The sequence below is a fragment of the Gymnodraco acuticeps genome, unplaced genomic scaffold (assembly GCF_902827175.1).
Source record: "Gymnodraco acuticeps unplaced genomic scaffold, fGymAcu1.1, whole genome shotgun sequence".
NCBI lineage: Eukaryota > Metazoa > Chordata > Actinopteri > Perciformes > Bathydraconidae > Gymnodraco > Gymnodraco acuticeps.
The window spans coordinates 664328-690044 of NW_022990510.1; the positions used below are offsets into that span (position 1 = coordinate 664328).

At 42.4% G+C, this 25717-nt stretch overlaps 1 long non-coding RNA gene across 1 annotated transcript; it reads left to right on the forward strand.

The window, feature by feature from the left end:
* Window positions 1–11492: 11492 nt before the first annotated feature.
* Window positions 11493–14144, forward strand: LOC117553169. The gene is made up of 3 exons (XR_004570086.1): window positions 11493–11745; window positions 12640–12808; window positions 13010–14144. It is a non-coding gene; the product is annotated as an uncharacterized LOC117553169 (long non-coding RNA).
* The last annotated feature ends 11573 nt before the right edge of the window (window positions 14145–25717 follow it).

Sequence of the window (25717 nt, forward strand, 5' to 3'; positions counted from 1 at the left end):
CGTCGTGACTGCAGCTGCAGCCGCTAGATAAACAATTAGACAAAACAAATCACCAGTGCAACCAAACAACACCACCAAAAACACCAAAGTCGATGAAGTGATGCACAAAGACATAAACTATCACCCAGAGAAAAAGGAATTTGTAACAATGGTGTTGAAAAGTTCTGTATAAAACTTTAAAAAAGTCGCTCTCCGCCTAATTCTAACTCGGTATTTTCACCTCACAATCAGAGAGAGCGGAGAGACGAGAGAGGAGAGAGCCGAGAGGAGACAGAGGAGGAGAGTCGCAGCAGAGACTGATGAGAGAGAGGAGATCGAAGAGAGGAGAGTAGAGAATAGAGGAGAGGAGGAGCAGACTGGAGATTGAGAGCGAGAGAGAGAGAGGAGAGATCTGGTGCTTGGCGAGCTACGGCTAATGGGTATAAAGCTTTTCAACAACAAGGTGGAGGAGAGTCCTAACACTTTAGTCTCAAAGTATTCAGTGGGTTCCAAACGTTGGTAACGAATTAATTGTAAACAATTATTTCTGAGAACTCCTTCATTAGGATCATTTTATGTATACAAAATACAAGAGAAATAAAGGAAAAACAGGTATTGATAATATCTATCACAGTAAAACAAGAATAAAGTTTAACAAGCGGAGCGATTTGTAAATATATCCATCAAGACAAAAGTAAATCTGTTTACAGTTATGCTTTCAATGTGGGTGTTCGCAGCACGACTAATAGGTTATCATAATCTCTTCTATTTTCTCTCAAATGACACCAGATTGATGATTATTTTACTTCAATATTTAAAAAAAAATCTCACCCCCGGACCCCCTAGAGGATGTTAGGTCTACACACCACAAATCCCTGAAGGCCTCCTTCTTCAGTCGGACGGCTTCCCTGACCACCGGTGTCCACCAGGAGGTTCGAGGGTTACCGCCCCTTGAGACACCTAGGACCTTGAGACCACAGCTCCCCGCCGCGGCTTCGGCAATAGAGGCTTTGAACACCGACCACTCTGGTTCAATGTCCCCAACCTCCACAGGAATGCCCGAAAAGCTCCGCCGGAGGTGTGAGTTGAAGGCCTCCTGAACTTGGGCCTCCTCCAGACGTTCCCAGTTCACCCGAACTACACGTTTGGGCTTACCAGGTCTATCCAGAGGCTTCCCCCGCCACTCGACCCAACTCACCACCAGATGGTGATCAGTTGACAAACTCCGCCCCTCTCTTTACCCGAGTGTCCAAAACATACGGCCTCAGGTCCGATGATACGATAACGAAATCGATCATGGACCTTCTGCCTAGGGTGCTCTGGTACCACGTACACTTATGAGCATCCTTATGTTCGAACATGGTGTTTGTTATGGCCAATCCATGACTAGCACAGAAGTCCAGTAACAAACCACCACTCCGGTTCAGATCAGGGGGGCCGTTCCTCCCAATCACGCCCCTCCAAGTGTCTCCATCATTGCCCACATGTGCGTTGAAGTCTCCCAGCAAGATTAAAGAGTCCCCTTCAGGAGCCCCATACAGGACTCTTTCAAGGGTCTCCAAGAAGGCCGTATACTCTGAACTGCTGTTGGGTTGCATAAGCACACACAACAGTCAGAGTTTTCCCCCCCCATAACCCGCAGGCGTAGGGAGGCGACCCTCTCGTCCACTGGGGTAAACTCCAACAACGAAGCACCTAACCGGGGACTTGTGAGTATCCCCACACCCGCCCGGCGCCTCACACCTTGAGCAACTCCGGAGAAGAATAGAGTCCAACCCCTATCCAGAAGTAAGGTTCCAGAGCCGACGCTGTGCGTAGAGGTGAGCCCAACCAGATCCAACTGGTAACGCTCCACCTCCCGCACAAGCTCCGTCTCCTTCCCCCCCAGAGAGGTGACGTTCCACGTCCCCAAAGCCAGCTTCTGTCGCCCGGGTCTGGTCCGTCGAGACCCTCCGCTTTCACTGCCACCCTTCTGGCAGCGCACCCGACCCCATTGATGTTTCCCGTAGGTGGTGGGCCCGCGGGACGGAGAAGCGGAGGTGTTGCCCACGTTGCCTTTTCGGGCTGGGCCCGGCCGGGCTCCGTGGCAAGCCCGGCCACCAGACGCTCGCCGACGAGTCCTCCTTCTGGGCCTGGCTCCAGAAGGGGACCCCGGGCTTCCTCCGGGCCGGGTATCCTCACTTCTTGTATCGTCTTTCATGAGGTCTTTTGAACCAATCTTAGTCTGGCCCCTTGCCTGAGACCAATTTGCCATGGGAAACCCTACCAGGAACACAAGGTTCCAGACAACACAGCCCCCAGGTTCATCAGGGCACACAAACCTCTCTACCACGGTAAGGTGCTGGTTCTTCAGAGAGGGCAAGGAAAACCTTCTGGAGAAAACCCACAGTTTAAAGGGAAAAATGGGAGAAACCTCAGGGAGAGCAACAGAGGAGGGATCCCTCTCCCAGGACGGACAGACGTGCAATAGATGCCGTGTGTACATTGAAAAGATAATACATTTGCAACATAGGTAGTCCAAATGTTTGGAAATGCATGTGTGTATAATAGGAAGATGAATCCATGAGGATATCCATCCAGGACCTATGATCCAGGACTACAGCCACGACTCGCGATCCAGGGCTTGCGATCCAGGACACAGGACCGCAGGATCATCCATGTCTCCGGATCCCGGCGTATATAGACACCAAAAAGAAAGACATTTGGGGAAGCTGGGTTAATCGGAACATGAGAGTACACAGGTATAGACAGAGAGAAGGAAGAAGTAAGATGTCCCCCGACAAACTAAGCCTATATCAGCAAAACTAGGGGCTGAATCTAATCAGCACTCTTAAAAACGGATAGGGTCTCTGCCGCCCGAACACAAACTGGAAGCTGATTCCACAAATGTGGAGCTTGATAAGAAAAGGCTCTGGCTCCCATTGTACTTTTAGAGACTCTAGGAACAACCAACAACCCTGCATTCTTGGAACGCAATGCCCTAGTAGGACAGTAGGGTATAATGAGTTATTTAAGGTAAGATGGCGCCTGCCCATTAAGGGCTTTGTAGGCGAGAAGAAGAATTTTAAATTCTATCCTGTGTTCTATAGGGAGCCAGTGTAAGGCAGCCAGAACAAGAGTAATGTGGTCCCTTTTCCTAACTCTAGTTAGTACACGAGCTCGCAGCATTTTGAATCAGCTGAAGTGACTTGACTGACTTCTTGGTACACCCTGATAATAAAGAGTTACAATAATCCAGCCTTGAAGTAACAAATGCATGGATTAGTTTCTCTGCATCGTTTTGAGGCAAGATATGCCTGATTTTTGCAATGTTACGTAGATGGAAGTAGGCGGTCCTTGAAATTGATTTTATGTGGGCGTTAAAGGATAAATCCTGATCAAATATAACACCAAGATTCCTTACAGTCTCACTGGAGGCCAAACTAATGCCATCCATAGTTAGTATATCTTTAGATAATTTGTTTCATAGATTCTTCGGGCCGAGTACAATAACTTCAGTTTTGGTCGTGTTTAACATCAAAAAGTTTAAGGTCATCCACGTTTTGAAGTCCTTAAGGCAGTCTTGAATTTTATTTAGATGATTAATTTCAATAGGCTTGATTGATAAATATAGTTGAGTATCATCCGCATAACAATGAAAGTTGTTATGCGGATGATGTTTCAGGCTTGATAAGCCTGAAACATGCACTTGTCAAGGTTCAGAGGCACATTTTGAAAATATGGCAGTTGCCATCGATCATCTTAAGATAAGATATACTTTATTGATCCCAAGTTGGAAACATTTGCGTTACATCAGCAGGTGTATATTTGTAAATCAGTTAGTATAATCACACAAATTCTGTGTTTTATATTTAATAATTCTGTGTTCTTTATTTATTGAATGTTCAATACCTGACAAGGTCGGAGATGAAAAACTTGGGTAAAATAAATGTAAGATGTTGTTTAATTGCTGATATATTTATGATCCACGTCACGTTTTCAGGTTTGGCGACAGTTCTTCCTGTTTGTCTAGAAGTCTTCTCATCAGGGCTCTATAAATAGCGAACTACGGCAGATGTGTAATATTTAATGCAGCCGAACGGTGTATTACAATGCCGTTATGTGATGACCTCCAAAGAGAAAAGCAAGCACACTCGGAATAAAGTATTATTTTATTTAAAATATATGTTTTCGGTCTGTTTCCGGTATTTGTTTATGACGATATGATGTGAGATGTGAGACTGGATTGGAGAATTGCACAGGGGAAAATAACGTATCTATGCCACAATTTTAGATGCGGATTTTGTTAAACTAATACGTTTGCGCTGAGGACCAACATTGACGGGGAAGGGGGTAGCAATAAAGATAACACCATTAAACAGTTACACAACATAACAGAAATAATATCGATAGCAGCGTCCCTAGCAACCACCTTGGTAACAATGAAAACGTTGTATGGACACAATTTCCTGAAGTAATCTTCGTAATAACTAGCAAACTAAAGATCATGTACATCCACTGCACACATAATCTGAAATAACAACTCATATTTCTCGCATCAAATGACATCAAAACGCATTTTAATGGCCAAACTAACCTTAAAATAGGCATTTTCCACCGAGAATAAAACGAAGGTCGGACATGTTTTTTTTTCTGCAGGGAGAAATTTGAAGATCACGTGACATAGACGCCAGCCATTGGAAATGAATGGTGAAAGAAAACGTAGGGATCTTACAATTTCAGAGGCGTTTTTGTAGAAATACTACGTCCTACGTTGTGGACCAACGTAGTTATTACACGTTTTTTGTGAGACTGGGTTGATTTTTCTGTTGGCAAAAAAAATATCACCATAGGGGCACTGTGCTACCATACCCACCATCACGTCATCTCATAATTCAGAGAGCTGATTGGCTGTAAGCACGTGTGCCACGAAAAGTTTAGATGTGAAGAGGAGACGAGAGAGAGCAGCTTATAGCGATTCAAATCAGTCAAACGGAAAGAAAATGAATGAAATTGACCATCTATTTCAGCTTTGGTAAGTTCATTTTATGTCATATCTTCTGTAGATCTTCTGTGTTTTGCCTATAGGCTATTGCTCTGCTGGATCGATTGATATTGTGACCTCGGTGATAAGTGTCTGTGTTTTCACTCGGAACCATGGATACCCTTCGCGGGGAGATTCCCCGTCGATCGCGAGATGTGTCTAAAAATAGAACAACAATATTCAGTTTTATCGTTAATGTCCTATAACATAATCTTCCTGTGCCAGAATAATGCACTTGAACACATAAAAGCTTTGTTATTGGATGACCCCATGTATCGGGGCGTGGCTGGTGGGCAGTGGGCACTAGTTAGTTGACGTAACGTTGTCCGTGTCAACAGGAGTGACAGTCCACAAAAAAGCCCAAAATATATCATTTTCATCGGAGTGAAAACATGATGTCGCTATAACTCCTATGAACATTTTCAAAAAGTGCTCAAACTTCACGTGTGCTAACAGTCCAGCCATGAACACATCTACGGGACGGTTTTGAGATTTCTTCAAATGCCGTTGCCATGGCAACACAATGCTCGCCATGAAACACGGCTTTCTCATAACTTCAGTGAAACTGCTCCAAACGCCCCAACACTTCACAGGTTTGGTAACGATGCCGATAGATCATTCGCCATCAAGTTAGTTCAGAAGTTTGCTGTTCAAATATTCTGCTGCTTTTCCAAGCCTTTTTACTTTCTTTTCTTCGCTCATCACACATTCAAGCCCCCTTGTGTTCATGTATCATTTCAATCTAAATTATTCACTTTCTTCTTACAAAGTACATTTCAGCATAGCAGTTTAGCATCAGACTTTCAGCATAAAGCATTCCCACTAGCAATTTCTTCAGGAATTGCATTCTCTAGTTTCAGGCTGATATTTCCTCACAGCAGTCGCACACCTTTAGTTAATCTGCCAAAAAGGCCACATCATTGACCCGAAAGTACACAAAAAGCACACTTCAGATGCTCAAGGTCCTTGAGATGCTTCACGCTTTGAAATTTCACCGATATCTGTTACAGTTCTTCAACAAAACGTTCACATGTACAGTGGTGACTGGTCATTAGGGGCAGGTGGGACACAGCCCCACCTAGTGTCAGCAGAAAGTATTAAAAATAATGATTACAAAAAAATGCAACAAATAAATAAGAAAATATATAAAATATATTTTAAGATCATGTTTAATCATCTGATTCGTCTGTACATTGCTGTTTTAGTCTGTGTTCTTGTAATTAGTGTCTACAGTGTGTGCCTATTGAGCTGCTTAGAGCCATGTGGGACAAAACCCGATCCTGCCCCTCCCTCTCACTGTCTAAGTGAACGGTGACTGTAAAAAACTACACTGTGCATGCTCAGAGTATTGTCCTATTTAATGTGTGTGGCAAAAAAAATGGTGGGGATGGCAGCTCTATAGCTGCCATCCCCACCATACGTCATCTCACATAATTCAGAGCTGATTGGCTGTAAGTATGTGTGCTGCGAAAAGTGTGGTGTGTGAAGAGGACAGGAGAGAGACGCGTCCTAAAACCAGGAAGTAAGCTGCGCATGGCTTCCCTCCACAAAAAAGCAACGAGATTTCTCCATGGGATTTTAGAAAATAGCTCAAAATAAGATCTGTGTGAAACGTAGCTGTTAGATACATGTACGTTTTGTTCAGCCGGATAATATCCACATGTCTACCCTACTTTTATAACTTTCGAATAATAAATCCATCATTTAGATTTATGATAGACTTTTGAAACTACAAGAAGATAAGGAGGACTTTTACAAAAAAGTAATAGAGATTTTTGTCCAGAAGGATAGGCAAATGGTCTTCATCTTCAAGTCAAGGTCAGACCACAATTGTATTGAAAATGGGATCTTACTAAGAGAGAACAATTCAATATTTAAATGATAAAATTACATTTTTTGGGTATCCTTCTGTTGAACTGTCTGTTTAAAATTAATTGAAGCATCAGACTAAAGAGGCTTTTGAAAATAATATTATATTTTGATTTAGGTCAAAATATAATATTTGTAAACCTTAAGAGTCAGTGCCAGTGCCTCACCAGCCATGAACCTCACTGCAGAAGCTTATATATAGACATCTAAGTTTTTTGTTCCCCACCACTTTTGTACATATAGAAACGCCACTGCACATGTAACAGGTTTATCTCTCATTCAGAATAATGCAAATGCTCTCCTTTCACTGATTACTGCACATTGACACGTCGTTAGCTCAAATATAAACACCTGTGTCATGGAACACGATGATGTCATCACTCCAACTGACATGCTCAGAGCAGCAGACTTCAGATAAAGGTTAATGGTCCTGCCCTCAACAGCTCTACGTCAATTATGGGGTGTCGTCATATGCCGTTTCCATGGAAGATCAAGAGAAGAGAGAGAGGGCGATAGAAGAGTGAGAGGGCGATTAAGAGAAGAGAGAAGGCGATCAAGAGGAGAGAGAGAGGGCGATCAAGAGAAGAGAGAGGGTGATAAAAGAGTGAGAGGGTGATCAAGAGAAGAGAGAGAGGACGATCTAGAGAAGAGATAGAGGGCGATCAAGAGAAGAGTGAGAGAGTGATGAAGAGAAGAGAGAGGGTGAGCAAGAGAAGAGAGAGAGGGCGAGCAAGAGAAGAGAGAGGGCGATCAAGAGAAGAGAGAGGGCGATCAAGAGGAGAGAGAGAGGGCGAGCAAGAGAAGAGAGAGGGCGAGCAAGAGAATAGAGAGAGAAGAGAGAGAGGGCGATGAAGAGAAGAGAGAGAGTCAAACTAAAGTGGAGACATGGCAGAAACCCTACAGTGAAGTGTTCTCCTGTGAGAGGGTGATCAAGAGAAGAGAGAGAGGGCGATCAAGAGGAGCAAGAGAGGGCAATCAAGAGAAGAGAAAGAGGGTGATCAAGAGAAGAGAGAGAGAGGGGCAATCAAGAGAAGAGAGAAGGTGATCAAGAGAAGAGAGAGAGGGCGATAGAAGAGTGAGAAGGCGATCAAGAGAAGAGAGAGAGGGCGATCAAGAGGAGAGAGAGGGCAATCAAGAGAAGAGAGAGAGGGTGATAGAAGAGTGAGAGGGTGATCAATAGAAGAGAGAGAGGGCGAGCAAGAGAAGAGAGAGAGTCAAACTAAAGTGGAGATATGGCAGAAACCCCACAGTGAAGTGTTCTCCTGTGAGAGGGCGATCAAGATAAGAGAGAGGGCGGGCAATCAAGAGGAGAGAGAGAGGGTGATAGAAGAGTGAGAGGGTGATCAAGAGAAGTGAGAGAGGGCGATCAAGAGAAGAGAGAGATAATAGAGAGAGGGTGATAGAAGAGTGAGAGGGTGCTCAAGAGAAGAGAGAGAGGGCGATCAAGAGAAGAGAGAGGGCGAGCAAGAGAAGAGAGAGAAGAGAGAGAGGGCGATCAAGAGAAGAGAGAGAGTCAAACTAAAGTGGAGACATGGCAGAAACCCTACAGTGAAGTGTTCTCCTGTGAGAGGGTGATACATAGGAAAGAGAGAGGGCAATGAAGAGGAGAGAGAGAGAAGAGAGAGATAAGAGAGAGGGTGATAGAAGAGTGAGAGGGTGATCAAGACAAGAGAGAGAGGGCGAACAAGAGAAGAGAGAGGGCGATTAAGAGAAGAGAGAGAGGGCGAGCAAGAGAAGAGAGAGAGGGTGATCAAGAGAAAAAAAAGAGGGCGAGCAAGAGAAGAGAGAGAGGGTGATCAAGAGAAGAGAGAGAGGGCAATCAAGAGAAGAGAGAGAGGGTGATAGAAGATTGAGAGGGTGATCAAGAGAAGAGAGAGGGTGATCAAGAGAAGAGAGAGAGTAATGTAACCTCCTAATGTAATGTATAACTCCTATGAAACAGTTCAAAAAGCGCTCAAAATTCACATGTGTGCTAACAGTCCAGCCGTGAAGACATCTACGGGACATGTCGTTGCCATGGCAACACAATGCCCGCCATGAAACACGATTTTCTCATAACTTCAGTACAAATGCTCCAAATGGCCCAAAACTTCACAGGTTTGGTAACGATGCAGCCATCAACGCATCTAAGCATATTATGGGATGTCATAAAATGTCGTTGGCATGGCGACAGATCCTTCACCATCAAGTTAGTTCAAATATTAGCAGTTCAAATATTCTGCTGCTTTTCCAAGCCTTTTTACTTTATTTTCTTCTCTCATAACTAAGGTTGGGTACCGAGAACCGGTTCCGGTTCGGAACCGGTTCCAACATTTTCGATTCCAACGGCATCATTTAGAAATGTGAATTTCGGTTCCGCTTTTCGATGCCTGGGGAAATGTTTCTCGCCGTTCTCCGTAGCCTACTGTATGACTGCGGCGGGGCGGGAAATGTAAACTGTAAAAAAAGTCCGTGAAATTAACAGGGAAAAGCTGTAAAATCACGACATCAAAAAACTGTAAATAGAGAAACAATGAAGCAGTGTTTAATTTACAGTAATATTTCGTAAAGTACTGAACCAAACAAAACTGTTAAATTCACATTAAGAATTATGTTAAAATAATGATATTTCATTGTATAATTGACAGATTACAGTGGTTTGAACACATAAAAACTGTCATACATAAAACAATACAATACAGTTAAAATTACAACATGACAGTGTTAAAATCATGTTTTTTTATATGTTTTCATTCTTGATTATACTATAATATACTTACTTCTTATTTCTATTTGTTTAATACATATGTTTATTTTGAAATTGGAAATAACTCAGTACTGAGATATTCTTGGAAATTAAATGAGAATCCATAAAACAGCTGGCGTTTGGATTCTGGGGCCGCCCGGCTATTTGGAGTGGAATGCAGCCCACGGCAGACAGCCCAAACAGTAATCGAACGCGCCACTACGTGTGGACCATAGACTGTATATATAAAGGGACGTAGGGTCCGTGACGTCACCCATAGGATTCTGCAGAGTTGCCGTGAAGCCCTTAGTAGGCGGAGTCGGCCACTAACGGCTCGACGGTGTCGTCAGAGTCTAACTCCCGCCTTCTCCAAATAAGGGCAAAGAGGCGGAGCTGAGGCGGAGCTGAGGCGGGACAGGGCGGGACCTGCTGCCAACGAGCGTGACGTTCAAGTCCTAGCTCAGGCTAAGAAGCTAAGCTAACATGCTCTCAGTATCAATCGAATGTAAAACATGATTGATGAAAGTAGTAAATCGGTCAGATTTGACCCGAAGACAACAGGAGGGTTAATGCCATATTCACTTAGTAACGCATGAACAACTTTTACAAATATTTCTATATAGTCTGTGTTGGTAAATGTCATCTAGGTTGCACATTTCCTGCTGAAATACATGCATACCAAGTCACTGCGTGGCACTTTGGTTTTGATAAAACAGTGTAGTTCCACTATATAAACGTTACATTCATAATCAAACGAGACAATCTGCAAGATAATTAGCTATTTGGTATTATTCTTAATGCTTGTCATTCACACGTTAATAAAATAAAATAAGTACCGATACATAGCAGAATAATTGTGGCGGTGTTCAGCTTAATAAGCCTTGCTCAACATAATTTATTTAGCTAATACTACAGCAGGCTGCAGGCAAACCAAGTCCGCGTTACGATGCATTCCTTGATCTCCAGTTATAACGCCGGACTCCGCCGCTGGCCGAAGCTAACGGAGCCCCAGGGTGCTAGCTACGGCCGCCGGGACGCGCTAGCAAGCTAGCACCCTGCAGCCCCGTTAGCTTCGGCGCCGTGGACTCCGGCGGCCCACCCCTTTTAACATTTGCTCCCGTTTAGCATTATGGGCGTCATAGCCATATAGTATAAAAGTCTTACCCAAGGCTGAATCATAAACTAAACTGTATATATGTATAAAGGGTTACGTCCTTAGCTGGCTAATAAGCTACATAACAGGCTAAGCTAACAAGCACACAAACACCTGCTAACGGGGTTAACATGTATAATATTATCATTTTACTCACCGAAAAAAGCTGAAAGTAGACTTCTTGGAAGATCTGTTAGTACATTCAAGCGCACAGCACGACATTTTAATTATCTGGTATTTGTAACAATATTCCCTAACAGGCACCATCACCACGAACACAGCTAAAGGATCAAGTACAGTAACTGCAACTAACTAACGTTGTAGCCTCTATGGTTGTAGCCTAGCAGATTGGACAAGTTGCTGTTAGCTGACAGTGAGGCACGTATCTGTCAATCAAAGTGACCACGCCCTAATGTATGCACAAACTTTAAGACCTAATATAAATATAAAGGGTCGCGTTAGAAAACAATTCACTCACAGATCCATAATCATGAAGGTGGAATCTAACTATATCGATAATAAAATGTATGGAGCCAGGGGTAGAAACATGTTTTTTTCTGCTGTAAAATCGGGCTTTTTAACATGGGGGTCTATGGAAATTGCTCCTTTCTGCAGCCATCGCCTATCGGCCAATATATGAACTGCAGTGTGTGGCACTTCCGTATTGGCTTCCCGGCTCTACCCCACAGTTTGCCGCTTGGTGTGGACGGGCCGTTACGTTCTTGTATTTAAAAAAAAAATTGGGACAGCCTTTCGGCGGAAGTGACGCAAGCGGTCAACGAACGCAGCCTCCGAAGAAAACGGCCGCTGAACTGAGACACGCCTACTGAGCAGTAGAGTTTGTTTCTGTTATTTCATTGGACTATTTAATTATCGCGGGAGCAGCCACTTTTTGCAGGTTAACGGCTCCGTGCGCGGCCAAGTCTATCTCAAGTCTGCCTGCCACGGACCACGGAGCTGTGTGCACATGAGCGGAGGATCACATCTGTAGCACTGGTAAGCTAACCGTTTATTTTTCTTCAAACTTCAATTATAACACGGTGTGTTGTCAGGACAATACTAACTTCTGTTTGTGATTGAGTGCATTTTGCAGCAAAACGCTACAGACGAGGGGTTATGTTCTGCATTGCATAGGAACCCCAGTGTTTTTCAAATGTGTTGGCGCGAACTGCAAGCAAACAACGGTGTGTTGCCAGGACAATACTAGCTTCTGTTTGTAATTGAGTGCATTTTGCAGTCATAGTTATAACGTCTACTGAGCGGGGGGTTTGAAGCTACATCTGAGCGGGTTCAAACTTAACGGGCAGTCGTGTTAACGTCAACGCCGTCAACGTTAACGCCAGCCTAAGGCACACCTGTGCAATAATCATGCTGTCTAATCAGCATCTTGATATGCCACACCTGTGAGGTGGGATGGATTATCTCGACAAAGGAGAAGTGCTCACTATCACAGATTTTTTCAGATTTGTGAACAATATTTGAGAGAAATGGTTATTTTGTGTATATAGAAAATGTTTTAGATCTTTGAGTTCATCTCATGATAAATGGGAGCAAAAACAAAAGCGTTGCGTTTATATTTGTGTTCAGTGTATGTCCACAGCAGTGCATTGCTTAGCTGTCTGCTGGTTCTCCTCTCTGTTTCTCCAAACTGTAGCTCCTACAACCCCCCTTCAAACAATATGAACTACCCCCTAAAAGCAAGTCAAATTGACATTACATTTATCTCCCCTAAACCTGCAAATACACATACATACATTTTTGTATTGATGGTGAGCAATTTAACAGACCTTAAAATGTAATAACATGTGTCCTAAAATTGTTTTGTGAAATGTTTCAGGAAGACAAGTCTTGTTTTAATTTAGTTTGAGTTGTGTTTTTCTTCTTTTTTAGGACGATCATGCTATTCTTCAAGGCGATTCATGCTGAGTGTGGATCGAAACATAGTACAGGACAACATCCCCTCCTTGGTGTCTGCCCTGTCCATGATGTTTGGGAGCTATTATTGCTTCAACATGGCCTACCCGTCAGAGCTGGCATCCACCCTGGAGTTTGTCCAGAGGTATGTGTTTTTTGGGATTGGCTTTATCCAACCATTTCTTTTATTAAACTGCAACAAATCTAAAGCTGCTGCTTCAGTGAATTGGGGGTTAAGATAATTGTCATTTTGGCTTCAAAATAATAAGATTGATGTGAAGTTTTTTGTTGTTAGGCAAGCTATTTTATTATTAATTCTGTTGTTTGTTTGTATTTTTATTTTAAGGTGTTTTTTCTCCATCAACCCAGAGAAGGGCACCAAAGTGGAGAAGCATCCCGTCTTCAGGTGAACCCGAAAGTCCTCACCTTGATACAGGAACTTTCGGACCATGAGTGGCGTGATGTCTGAATATGGACAGTAAGATCAATGGCATGTGGCGATGTGCCCAAGTTACAGTTTGTTTGATTGTTTAAATCGTAGTTACCATTTTAAGTGCCTTTTTTTTAATGTTCCTTTTAACAAATTTTTAAAAATGCAATATGTAACTCTCAAAATGTCAAACTATTCTTTTAAGGTCATTGTAGCCACTCTTGCGGTTTGCTGTTACAAAGTGAAGTTGCTTAAACAATCTTCATTTGGCTTATGTGGATGTAAAAGCTCAGGACATTACTGTTGAGTGTAAAAATGTTGACGTGTTTTGTTTTCCACTTGGGTTTTTGCTTCTGAAGTGAAGGGTCTCTGCTGACCCTACCTCTTCACCTATCTCACTTAGACACACACTCACATGTGTTTTGCAACTGTAGCTTCATCACGTACACATTTCCTTTAGCAATTAACATGTATTCAACTAAGACAATCCCTTATTTTGGCTAAGTTACAGCTCAGTATGTGGCTGTGACAGTCGAGTATTATATTATACAGGTGCCCACTATAAGAGATGAGACATATAAAGTACTAACATATTTGAAAACATTATTTCCCATAAATCATTTGATGTGATGTAAGTAACCTCTCAACTTTGTTCAGCTTGAATTTCCTGGACAATGTGAGCTGTTTGTTTATTGTGCAGCCTTAGTTTGTATGTTTTACCAATATGTATGTTGAGAAATGACAGATGTTTTTGATCATTGCTATTATATATATATAATACATTCTTGGAAAGGCAAGTTCTTGTTGGAATTTGTTCAACTTTTAATACAGTGGCTCTTGAGGTTTATCTAGCTTTGCATTTTTTATTTTAAGTGCTTAATCTGTGTACCCTGGATTACATTCTTCACATTTCTGGTAATAGTCAAACATATATATATACGAAGGCAGTGTAGTTTAAATTAAATCTTTCAATCTGACTAATGTATAGGAATACACTGAGCACTGAGCAATAATCCTTACAGGTGGTTTTATACTATACATTTGAGATTGATATTCATAGAACAGTTTTTTCTGCATTTTAATTGTAATAAATACGTTTTACAGAAGATTTAAATTGCAGTATTTAGATGTTGCTTTCACCGTAAAACACTGCATTACACTGATGCTTTTACAGTTAAACAGTGTTATTTGTTTGGTATGTTTCTGTAAAATTGAATGGGATTCAATGTACAATATACAACAACTGCATGTAAATCTTACTGAAATAATCAGTTTAATAGCAACGTGATCATGCTAATTCAGCAGAAACGGGCTGTTGAAATTACAGATTTAAAATGTAAATTACAACAGTTTTAAACTGTAAAATATACACGTTGTTCTGTAAAGTTGTTTACAGTTTACCGTATTTTTTACATCATTATTCTGGCAACAAACCTGCAAGGTTTTTACCGTAAAAACAACGTTTTTTTTTTTACAGTGTAGCGTTGTACCTACACTTCCTACAGCGTAACCTGGGACCAGGGCCGGCCGTTGCACTGGCGTTATAGATGTTCGCCTAGGGCGCCAGATCTGGAGAGGTGCTGCGCTGACAGCTCTGGGAGGGAAAACAAATGTTTTGACCGTTGGTGCTCATCCTAATTTTCAGCCTTGATTTAACAACATTTCATAATTAAGTAAATGTAACACCCTTTTCTTCCCAGTTACACGTTTCATTTCGCCCTGTACGATGGGCGCTGCAAGTGATGAAAATGGGGGATGTTGGCTTATCTGGCGCCCGCAGCTCACAGCCAAAGTGCGAGTGAGCGAGGGAGAAAGGGAGGGTGCACTGGAACCGGCGCTGTTGTTATTAGCATCTGGTGCTAGCTGCTCTAACGGAAAAAGAAGATGTTTCTACAATGATGTGGAGGGAGAGTCCTCTCCAGTCAGACTGAGAGGCTGATAACTACAGCTCAGTCAGGTAAAGGACTCTGAGTGTTTAGATAGTTCACTTTAGTCTAAGTTATCTCAGTGGGTCTCAAACGGTTTGGTCACAATTTATGTAAACACATATTTCCAAGGCACTCCTTTATAATTATTGGGATAAAACAGGTTTGAAATCATTCCAATGTATACTATAGGACAGTAAACCAGACATATCGTTTTAAACTGGAGAGATACAAAAATATGCATAAATAAAATAGTCAAATAAGATATGAATGAACAACAAAAATGAAATACGTTACATGTATTTGTTATTGGCTATAGGTTATTGGTTATGCTCACATACTTATTTAATTATTCAAATGTAAACCGATCTTTTTCATATGGGTGTTTAGAGTTGTACCCCCTAGATCTAGTCTCTAGTAATTCTGCTTAAAGTGCACCAGATTGAAGCATTTTGCTTCCAACAAGAACTTGCTTTAAAATGTTCAAACATTTCTTCCTGATATGCCTGAGAAGGCAGATATGCTTGTTTTTCTCAACAAGAACTTATTCATTTTTTTTATCCTGCCCCTCAAAGAATCGGAATTGAGAACCGTTAAGAACGGGAATCGAAAAGTAGAATCGGAATCAGAATCGTGGAAATTCAAACGATACCCAACCCTACTCCTAACACATTCAAGCCCCCAGTGTTCATGTATCATTTCAACCTAAATTCTTCACTTTCTTCTTCCACATTACATTTCAGCATAGCAGTTTAGCGTCGGATTTTCAGCATAAAGCATTCCCACTAGCAATTTCTTCAGGAATTGCATTCTCTAGTTATTACATGTTACTTGTTAGACGCTTTTATCCAAAGCGACTTACATACTCAATACTGTGGACAATCCCAACAGGAGCAATGTGGGGTGAAGTGTCTCAGGGACACAACGACATGCTGACTAAAGTGGGATTTACATTTAAACAGAAATACTGTAAATCTAAAAATGTTTTTCAGTTAGTCTATTTTTCTGGAAGAATTATGGGTGTTCATTCATATGCTTATGACAGACATGGCTTTTTTTCCCTCCGTCTGTTCTCTCTTGAAAATAATATTTCCTCAACTATGCATTTTAATTCATTTTATTTATTTATTCTCTTTATTCAATTGTATTTATCGAGTTATATTTTCTGTGTTTCTACTTCTAGTTCTCCCGTTCTCAGGGTTCTGATAGTTCTTCAGAACGCTGCAAAGAGATGAGACAGAGTTCACAGAGGGTTCACTGGCATCGCCTCTGACTCCATCAACTGTCTTTCATGTATTCACAGTGGGTTGGCTGCAGTTAATGCAGTCTGTTTGAACATGCAGACTGCATGAGGAGCATCTCAATGCTAATGTCTCCAGCTGTTCATAAATCAAACCTATGAGGGGTAGATTAACACATAAACACAAATCAAGTCAGTCTCTCTTTGTTAGTCATATGTTTAAACATAAGTTACAATGTTTTTTACAAATTATTGACAAAAGAGCTAAAGTTATTCAAAGCTTTTCTTACACTGACTTCAACTGCAAATGCATTTGACAGAAGTCCAAATGCTTTGTATGTTGAAAGAATGTCTGTAGAGAATGAATGGGAATACAACATAAAACGTGGGGTTACTTATTGTAACCCTAGTTCTATAAGCACAGAGGGAGCCCTCTACTGGACTCTATGGGTACTAATCTCATCAATGATACGCGAGCGTTCACACACTGAGGTTGTATAAACGTAGCCGGCCAATCAGGGCGAGCCTACCTGAATGCGCGTGCGGGCACACAGTATATAAGGCGGCTACGCCTCCTGACTGTCATCCTACACCAGGGATCACCAACTACATCTGTCCAAGGGCCAAAAAGACTATGGGTACAGTGGGCAGAGCCCCGATGGATAAACGCCCTGTCGTCCTACAACATCGATCCGCCACACTGCCCCTGACCGGCCTTTGGTTAACAGCCACCGCACCCCAACTTCCTATCATCCGGTTGTGACCGAGGAGAAGTCGGGGCCGCAGCTTACCTGGCTGGGTAGAGCCTAATTGGTCTGAATAAGCCTATAGCTCCACCCTGCAGGTGCCAGCGCAAGTGACTATACACTGCGCACTACGCCTCCCGGGTCCCTAAGGAGCACGGGTAGAACGCAAGTGCACTATGTCTCACACGCTTACCTTGTGCAGAGTGTGCATGGACCGTGGGGAAGGCAGCGAGGAGAGTCCTCCAGCCCTGTATGGGGCTCACCATGCTTCCCGGGTCCCTAAGGAGCATGGGAAAAAATAAGTGCATTATGTCCAGGGGGGTGGTCAGATATCAACTGACCCCCCTCACCAGTCCTGTGTTGCCCAAGCAAGCACAGACGATGAAAAGGAGCCAGACATGTCCAAGAGATAAAACCTTATGAAGGGGCCTGGCGTAGACCAAGACGCCGCTGTGCATATGTCCTCCAAACTCACGCCGTTGAACAAGGCTGTTGATACAGCCATACCACGTGTAGAGTGTGCATGGACCCCAGTGGGGAAGGCTCTCCCCGCCTGTCCATAGGCATGTGAAATGCACTCGCAGAGCCATCCTGTTAGGCGTTTCTTGGACAGAGCTTTACCGGCTACACCATCCCCAAAGCACACTAACAGCTGTTCAGTGCGCCCGATGGAAGCCGTGCGCCCTACATAATAATAATAATAATGGATTACATTTTTTAATTAGAGCGCTTTTACAGGTGCTCAAAGCGCTTTACAATTACATATTACACATATTAGACATGTAAATGTCATTACTGTGGACATTACCCACAGGAGCAAATGCGGGTAGAGTGTCTTGCCCAAGGACACAACGGCCTGACGCTAATTAGCCTCCCTGTCCCCAATATGGGGTGGAAGACTAAAGCCGTCTAACTGTATAGCCCTCGACCTGAACGAACTCCTTAGGTTCTTGGGAACAAAGGAGGAGTTCGGTCTGAGTGTCGCCCCGCTACGGTCACCCTGAATCAAAAGGCAACTCGGGTGCCCGACAGAGCGGTCAGCTCGCACACTCTCTTGGCCAAAGTCAAGGCAAGCAGCAAACTGTTTTCAATGACAGAGCCTTCAGGGAGGAGAGCTCAAGAGGCTCAAATGGTTATGTGACAAGAGCCTCGAGCACCAACGGCAGATCCCAATGCGGGGTGGAGACATGCACCACTGGGCGCTGTCTCCTGACCCCCTGCAAAAACCGCGCCATAAGCAGTTGACTAAAGGCTGACCTGCCGCCAAATCCCTCATGGCAGGACGAGATTGCTGCTGCATACACCTTAATTGTGGAATGAGCAAGCCCCCTGTCCACCAGTATCTGTAAATAGGACAGAATAGAGCCCAACGTACAAGATAGAGGCTCTAGACTCCTTTCTTCACACCACCGCTGGAATCCCAAACACTTCGTCCTGTAACAGGCTGTGGTGGATCCTGCTCTTGCTGCCTGGATAGTCTGAATAATTTTGTCAGACAGTCCCTCCAGTCTCAGCCTGTCCCTCTCAGGAGCCAAGCCTGGAGAGGTTGGCCCAGAGTGGGTAACACCCCTACTGCACCTGCTTCCTGAGACAACGCCCCCCAGACCTGAGGAACCGTCCAGGGCTGGCCCACCATCATCTGTGTCACCTCTGCGCACCACCTGGGTCTACCAGGATAACTGACAATCGTTCTCGTCTCACCCTCTCCAGGAGGGGGAGAATGAGACGCAGCGGTGGAAAGGCGTAGAGCATGTAAATAGGACAGAATAGAGCCCAATGTACTGGACAGAGGCTCTAGACCAGAGGTGCCCAGTACGTCGACCACGGGGGCAATGCTGGTAGATCGCGAGTCATTCATAAAATAAAAAAATCCAGCTCCGTTAAAATAGACAAAACAGGTTTTGATCCCTCCTCCCTTGGCCTCCCTGCCACTTAATTCAGGAGTTTACTTGATTGACAGAAAAAGCGACCTATCGCTTTCCAATCTGTTAACCCAGAATGCAAAGCGATACAAAATCAGTCAAGTGCCGGGAAAACTCAAATTAAGTTAAAGAGACAAACAAGAGACAAACAACAAAATGAGTGCGGGACCGAGCAAGAAGCTAAAGACAAACCACTTCCACCCAGAATGGGAGGAAGAATATTTGTTTGTGATGTCACATTCAAAGGTTATTTGCCTTATTTGTAAAGCAAGCGTCGCTCTGCCAAAGAAAGGTAACGTGGAGAGGCATTATCGGAGTGTTCACAAGGCATATGACAGTGACTTCCCTCCGAGTAGCGACTTGAGAAAGGTCATGTATTATTGCTACACAAACATCATCTTGCAGTCTTAGTGTCGCCAACTCGTTTCTAACATGCAAAAAGACAAACAAATGCGTCTATGGTCGGTGTATTTTTGATCTTTCCAATCCAGACAAGATCTCTCTCCCGTCTGTGTGCGAGGGGGCGGAGCAGTTTACTATGAAGGGCCGTGTAGGCCAAAATTCAAACTCACCTCGCACACACACTACTGAAAACATCTCGCCTTGCACACACACTACTGAAATACTCTCACATTCACTACTGAACACCTCACACACACACTACTGAAAACATCTGGCCTTGCACACACACTACTGAAATACTCTCACATTCACTACTGAACACCTCACACACACACTACTGAACACATCTGGCCTTGCACACACACTACTGAAATCCTCTCACATTCACTACTGAACACCTCACACACTACTGAAAACATCTGGCCTTGCACACATACTACTGAAATCCTCACACACACACTACTGAAAACATCTGGCCTTGCACACATACTACTGAAATACTCTCACATTCACTACTGAACACCTCACACACACGCTACTGAAAATTTACGTCATACACACACTATTGAAATCCTCTCACATTCATTACTGAACACCTCACACACACACTACTGAAAATTAACCTCACACACACACTCCTGAAAAACATTTTACTGAAAGGTTCTCAGTAGGGAATGTGCATGTGTTTCACCTATGTGTGTGTGAGGGGATTCTTGCTGTAACGGAAGTCATTCTAATGTAACGGAAGTCATTCTAATGTAACGGAAGTCATTCTAATGTAACGGAAGTCATCTGCTAGTGGTCTCTTTGCTAGCCCCGTTAGCTTCATTAGCTCCAGGCTGCTACTCGGACGTGTTTGTTGTGTTGATGCCTGGTGGAGTATTCTTCATTGAAATATCGCACTTATCTTATGGCTCTGCGGTTCAAACAGACCGTCCATGAATGCAGTTTATTCGGTAAGTGAAATTCTAGCACTTTATTTCTTACTTGTCTTTTTATTCAGCTAACAAGCGAGACGAAGCTACATCTGTGCTAACGATGCTATCCGTAGCATACAAGTTAAAACATAATGGAGAAGTGTAAAACATTAAGAAGAATTATACTGTAAAACATAAGGCTTCTCGGTGAGGTTGGTAAAATAAGGTCATGCTTGTACATTAGTTAGTTTGCTAGTTAGGTAACTGTATGCATTGTTATTGTTAATTTAAAATAGCTATGCTCGACGATGCAGACAGCTAGCGTCACATTAGTGTTGAAGAGCAGAGTATGAGATTAACCCATAGATTAACCTCACTATAAGATCTGTGTATCTGAAAAATATGAATCTCACATTTCCAGTTGGTTCCAGAAATAACGTTGACGTAGATATTGCAATATGGTTTGTTGAGCTGGAGTTGATTGTTGAAGCTTACTCTCGTTCATCATATTAAACGAACGAACCCAAACGTTGTTGTTTTTATTAATATTATTACCAATACTTACTTAGCATTTTATTATCATTACACTGGAGAAACCGACTTATTGTGGCAGCAGAACGTGAACATGTAACTTAATGCCTGCATTTGAGGACGAAAAATAGCTCAGTCAATGCTTTAGGGACAAGGAAATGATTTGTTTAAATATTAGATATGACGTTATGTGTGCTTCTGTGACAATGAAGCTTATTCATTGCATTACATTTGTTGAAGTTGTTTGTCTTTTACCCTTACGTGTGTGTGGGCTTTGATATCCAGCACTTTTTTTTAAGGATAACAAAAAGATTATCACATGACATTTGCATGTAAAAAAAAGTCTGTGACCAACACATTGTTACTTTACATATACATCTGTTTGTTTAAAGTTTCCAGGTGATGCAGACAGACCAGAGGATGCTGACCACGAGAGACAGACCTATTCCTAACATCAGTGAACTTCAGCATGGACTCAAAGGTACAAAGACTCCTTTCATACTGTACAAAGAATCGAGAAACGTTCTGGTTTAAATAGATAAAGTAACAACTATAATCAGCTTTCACATTTCAATGTATTTAAGGCAATTATTATTTTACATTGTGAGAATTGCTACCATTTGTCTCTACATATTGTCTGTAAAAGACGTGGTAAAAGTGGTTCTTGCAGTGAGACAACCGAGCAGTTGAATATTATTTAATAAGATATTTTAATGTTGATTAACTGCAGACTGTTCATTCATAATCTGATTATCTTTGTAGTACAAAGTGATGAATTAAAAAAAAGACATTATTTCTACAGCCGCTAAATAAACAAACCTTTCATAAATAACACACTTGCTCTGCAATAATGTCATATGTTTCTTGTCACTTCTGTTAGGAAAGGACATACCTGAAGGACACAACTGCCTCACCGTTTTCTCAGAGGGGCAAGAAGAAAATGAAAAGCTGATTTCAGATTAAAGACCAATACAGGACATTCACTAAGAAACTACACTTTTAATGTGAACACAAAGTCAAACAGGACCATCATTTGTTTGTGACAGCTGAGCCCAGTATGTGCTCACAGATGCAGTTAGGGGGTTTCTTCATCAGGCCTGGGCCTCCTCCCAGAGAAAGACCTCTCCACCTCAGTCCTCTCCAGCCAAACCCACAGACAGGACATCCGTCATGCTGAGGTTTCTCCCAAAGTCTCTGCACGCTGTCTCAATTGATCCACACTGTGAATATGAGGGGGAAATGTGTGTCATAAATGCTTTAGACAATAAGAAATATGAAGTTAACTGTAAGGAATGGCTCATTGTTTTTTTAAATAGACAAAACTATTACTGTATTTCAATATCTCATGTCTGAAAGTTTAATTTAAAAGAAGAAGAGGCCCCAAAAATAAAGATTGGTATATCAATAAATGTAGTTGATTTTGTCTTTTTAATTGTTTAAAGTAGATATAACTGGTACTTAAGAGTTTGAATACAGTCTGGTTGCGGAGGAGGCACACAGGTAAGAGCATATGGCTACCATCACATGTAACTAAGCTTGACTTGAATTTATTAAAATTAAGTGACAGCAACAAATCAATAACAAATCATGCAAAAATGTGAATCTTTGCTGGGTCCACTGTTGAATTTACCACATATTGTATGTTTTAGAAACCTTAAGGCATTTATAGATTTGTATGCAAGTAACATCCCAAAACTCAATACCTTAGATTATTATTGAACGTTTTGCTGACTCACTTTGGGGTCCTTTTTATTTTAGAATCGTTTTTCATGAGACAGTCAATTTAAATATTTGTACTATGCCATATTCACATTCAGTTGTAACACACACGTAAGGGTAAAAGACACACATCTTCAACAAATGTAATGCAATGAATAAGCTTCATTGTCACAGAAGCACACATAACGTCATATCTAATATTTAAACAAATCATTTCCTTGTCCCTAAAGCATTGACTGAGCTATTTTTCGTCCTCAAATGCAGGCATTAAGTTACATGTTCACGTTCTGCTGCCACAATACGTCGGTTTCTCCAGTGTTATGATAATAAAATGCTAAGTAAGTATTGGTAATAATATTAATAAAAACAACAACGTTTGGGTTCGTTCGTTTAATATGATGAACGTTAACCAGTAAGCTTCAACAATCAACTCCAGCTCAACAAACCATATTGCAATATCTACGTCAACGTTATTTCTGGAACCAACTGGAAATGTGAGATTCATATTTTTCAGATACACAGATCTTATAGTGAGGTTAATCTATGGGTTAATCTCATACTCTGCTCTTCAACACTAATGTGACGCTAGCTGTCTGCATCGTCGAGCATAGCTATTTTAAATTAACAATAACAATGCATACAGTTACCTAACTAGCAAACTAACTAATGTACAAGCATGACCTTATTTTACCAACCTCACCGAGAAGCCTTATGTTTTACAGTATAATCCTTCTTAATGTTTTACACTTCTCCATTATGTTTTAACTTGTATGCTACGGATAGCATCGTTAGCACAGATGTAGCTTCGTCTCGCTTGTTAGCTGGATAAAAAGACAAGTAAGAAATAAAGTGCTTGAATTTCACTTACCGAATAAACTGCATTCATGGACGGTCTGTTTGAACCGCAGAGCCATAAGATAAGTGCGATATTTCAATGAAGAATACTCCACCAGGCATCAACACAACAAACACGTCCGAGTAGCAGCCTGGAGCTAATGAAGCTAACGGGGCTAGCAAAGAGACCACTAGCAGATGACTTCCGTTACATTAGAATGACTTCCGTTACAGCAAGAATCCCCTCACACACACATAGGTGAAACACATGCACTTTCCTACTGAGAACCTTTCAGTAAAATGTTTTTCAGGAGTGTGTGTGTGAGGTTAATTTTCAGTATTGTGTGTGTGAGGTGTTCAGTAGTGAATGTGAGAGGATTTCAATAGTGTGTACGTGTGAGGCTTAATTTTCAGTAGTGTGTGTGTGAGGTGTTCAGTAGTGAATGTGAGAGGATTTGAGTAGTGTGTGTGCAAGGCCAGATGTTTTCAGTAGTGTGTGTGTGTGAGGTGTTCAGTAGTGAATGTGAGAGGATTTCAGTAGTGTGTGTGCAAGGCCAGATGTTTTCAGTAGTGTGTGTGTGAGGTGTTCAGTAGTGAATGTGAGAGGATTTGAGTAGTGTGTGTGCAAGGCCAGATGTTTTCAGTAGTGTGTGTGTGAGGTGTTCAGTAGTGAATGTGAGAGGATTTCAGTAGTGTGTGTGCAAGGCCAGATGTTTTCAGTAGTGTGTGTGTGAGGCTTAATTTTCAGTAGTGTGTGTGTGAGGTGTTCAGTAGTGAATGTGAGAGGATTTCAATAGTGTGTGTGTGAGGCTTAATTTTCAGTAGTGTGTGTGTGAGGTGTTCAGTAGTGAATGTGAGAGTATTTCAGTAGTGTGTGTGCAAGGCCAGATGTGTTCAGTAGTGTGTGTGAGGTGTTCAGTAGTGAATGTGAGAGTATTTCAGTAGTGTGTGTGCAAGGCCAGATGTTTTCAGTAGTGTGTGTGTGAGGTGAGTTTGAATTTTGGCCTATACGGCCCTTCATAGTTTACACACACGCAGCTGCTACATGCAGCAGCACACGGTGGGGATGGCGGAGAGAAGCCTCCAAGGTGTGGTTAAATGTTACCCGTCTTGAGGTGGACAATGCTCGTTGCCAAGAGAGTTTAGCATGTGAGGGCGGTAACACGAGCAATGTGTCTAAACATTTATCAAAAGTGCTCCACATTCAGACGGAGGAATGCACCGGGTTCGACTGTCTTTCTAGTAGCTCTGTAGCCCCATCCACGAGTAATGTTTCCACGTCAGGTGTTATGTATGCTAGCAGCAACACACGGAGTTAACTACATTATACAAACATGGGTTAATGATTAGAGGAAACTGAGTTACTCTTTATTTTGTTAAAGTTTCAGCTATTCTGTTTACAGTTCTGTCATCAGATTATTTAATACCATTTGTTAAAACATTGTTGTTTCTTTTGATGTGAAATATTATTTATTTTATTTCAATAAAAAGCAATGTTAATTTTGTAAACAATTTGTTTAGTTAATTTAATAATATATGTATTTTTGAATCAAGTATTCATCTTGATTGTCTTCATTGTTAGTTTCCACATGCCTAAAACAACCTCAAGCTACATCTAAAAGTTGATGGCTAAATAAGAGCGTTTGAGAAATTGTGCAAGGCGTACAGTAATAGTCTGAATAGTCGATTAATCGTTTCATTAATCGATAGATTCATCGATTATCAAATTAGTCATTTGTTGCAGCCCTATTGTAGTTATCCCATGTATAAATAAAACGTGTTATTCAGCAACCCTTGCAATTTGGGATTTTATTTTTGGTTGGTAGACCTCGGTGAGCTGGTCATTTCAAAAGTAGCTCACCAGCCAAAAAAGTGTGGGCACCCCTGCTCTAGACTCTCCTCCTCGCACCAATGTTGGAATCCAAACCACTTCGTCCTGTAATAGGCTGTGGTGGATCCCACTCCTGCTGCCTGGACAGTCCACCCTTTCTCGGCCTGTCCCTCTCAGGAGCGAAGCCCCTATTGCACCTGCGGCGGAAAGGCTCGTGTGCAAACGTGTCCACCCCCAAGGGTGGATTGTCCTGCAGAGCGAGGGAGAACCACCATTCGTCTGGCAGGGGCCCGCCTCTTGACATGAGGCCGGCCCCCCTGTTCTCCAGTCCCGGAATGTGGGGGGCTTTTGGAGATAAAAACATTCTCTGAGGCTCACAACCACATGTTCTCCGCTGCACTAAACAAGGCGGCGGAGCTGACTCCGTCCTGCCTGTTGATGTAAGCCTCTGTGGTGCGGTTGTTGCTCCTCACCAGCACATGTTTGCCCTGTAGTAAGGGTTTGCAGTGCTGTAGGAGCAGTACTACTGCCCGTAGCTCTAGAAGGTTGATGTGCAG